Below are 1,906 nucleotides of genomic sequence, written 5' to 3'. Positions count from 1 at the left end.
CCTCTTTCCCTTTGTGTTCGTCATGTTGGCGGGTCACTGCAAGATGGCGGTTCCAGACGAAAAGCCTTTTTGTGGTTTTGATTTGCATCTTTCTTATTTCCAGTGATCTGTAGCATTTCTTCATGTGTTGGCCATCTGAGTATCTTCCTCTGTGAAAATTCTTTCCATGTCTTTTGCCCATTTTGTAACTGTGTTATCAGTCTTTTTATTGAGGCGGCCCTGTAGGACTCTGTAGACTTTTGATATGAGATCTTTGTTTGAGCTGGTATGTCCAAATGGTTTTTCCCTATCAGTAGGTTTCTTTTCACTCTGTTGGAAAAAGGGGGGTTTTTTTGGAAAAAGTTTTTGATGCACACAGGGATTTAATCTTTACACTTGATCTTAGCCAAAAGGCCGAGAAGCAATAGGGATTTAATCTTTAGAAGGTCCCATTCATCAATTTTATTAGGCATTCTCTTTATATCATAGACTAGGCCGTCTAAGCTTGATCCCAGTTTGTCTCTGATGAACTTTATGGTTTTGGGCTTTATTCCCAGGTCTCTGATCCACCTTGAGTTGATTTTTGTGTATGGTGTGAGCTGTGGATCCTGTTTCAGCTTTCTGCAGGTAGCAGTCCAGCAAAACTGTAAATCTTAACAGAAGACATCTTTCTCCTGTGAAGCACCTGGTGGGTTTGGACTGCCAATAGCCACTTAGCCATCAAGCACTTAAACTACTACGCCATGGCTCCTTTCTCAATAATTACAACTTTTAGTTACTAAATGGTAATTTCACACAAGACTTTCAGAAGACCTAGGGATACTAGTAATTATTTTTTAATTCCAGAATATGCCCCAAGGTCAACTGACAGACTGATATCCAATTTTTATTTTAATTTAGTTCTTTTATTTCCCTTAAGATTATTTTAAGCAAATAGCTTAGCTTCCTTTCACAAGTGAGGCTCTATGAGAGAATTAAGCCCTACAGAAATGATCTGACTCTTTTCAATTCTTATAAAGATGGCTTCTCTTTATTGTCAATCACCAGGTTAGGCAAGATCTTTCCTGCACTGTCTAAATCACTTCTTACTATATGTAGCTTTTTTTTTGTCAGTTCTGGTCAATATAAAAAAGGTACACAATACATAATGTCCCCACGTGGGAAAAGAATAAATGAAACATATTTAGAGGACAACTTTGAAATAGCAAAGTTCACTAAATTCATGTGGTTTTTGACTCAGCAATTTAATCTGCAAGAATTTATCATATACATATACATAAACATTCAAAGTTACAGATAAAGAAAGCATTATATGCTAATAGCAAAAGATATCCTTCATGAGGTAGTTAGTAATAGAAAGCATGATATTTCTCTGCAAGGCCAAAATAGTCTGAAGGTGAACAATCCTGCCTAATTTGTGAAGCTAAATTAAGCAAAGTCTGTTTTAATTAACATGTTGCCGCAAATGACGGCTATAATAAGCACATTCGTCAATTTAAAAATGTGCAGCAACGTGTTAATAAATACTAGAATGAAAGACCACATGGATTACAGATCAAGTACATTGGTCTCTTATTTTTAGTGTCATAATAAAACTTAATTGTATCAGCTGTAGAGAACCAACTAATAAATATTTGGAAATTTTTAGAGCTAAATTTGTTCACAGTGAGAAACTGGCCATGATGGAATATATAGACACGAAAGTAGAACCTTAGGACTTCTCTTTATTAAAGAACTGGTTTACCAGTACACCATCATTTTTTATTATACATTGATGTATTTAGGAAAATGAAGAGATTTCTGGAGCTCCACATCCATTTAATAACGAATTATTCTAGGGGAGCTCTGGTGGCCTAGTGGCAAGGAGCTGCAACTACAATCCCAGAGGCGAATGGTTCGAATCCACCAGATGCTCTGCTGGGTAAGG

The 1,906-nt window shown here is 36.5% G+C and overlaps 1 protein-coding gene across 1 annotated transcript in view; it reads right to left on the bottom strand.

Moving 5' to 3' along the window:
• Window positions 1-1,906, bottom strand: part of LOC102853841 (general transcription factor IIH subunit 2-like) — a 24,383-nt gene that overhangs the window by 3,826 nt on the left and 18,651 nt on the right. The window lies entirely within an intron of this gene.

Source organism: Elephantulus edwardii, unplaced genomic scaffold (assembly GCF_000299155.1).
Source record: "Elephantulus edwardii isolate Elephantulus edwardi_28Jun2011 unplaced genomic scaffold, EleEdw1.0 scaffold00271, whole genome shotgun sequence".
In the NCBI taxonomy this organism is placed as follows: domain Eukaryota; kingdom Metazoa; phylum Chordata; class Mammalia; order Macroscelidea; family Macroscelididae; genus Elephantulus; species Elephantulus edwardii.
Note: the sequence above shows the minus strand (reverse complement) of the source record. Positions and strands in the feature narration are given on the sequence as shown.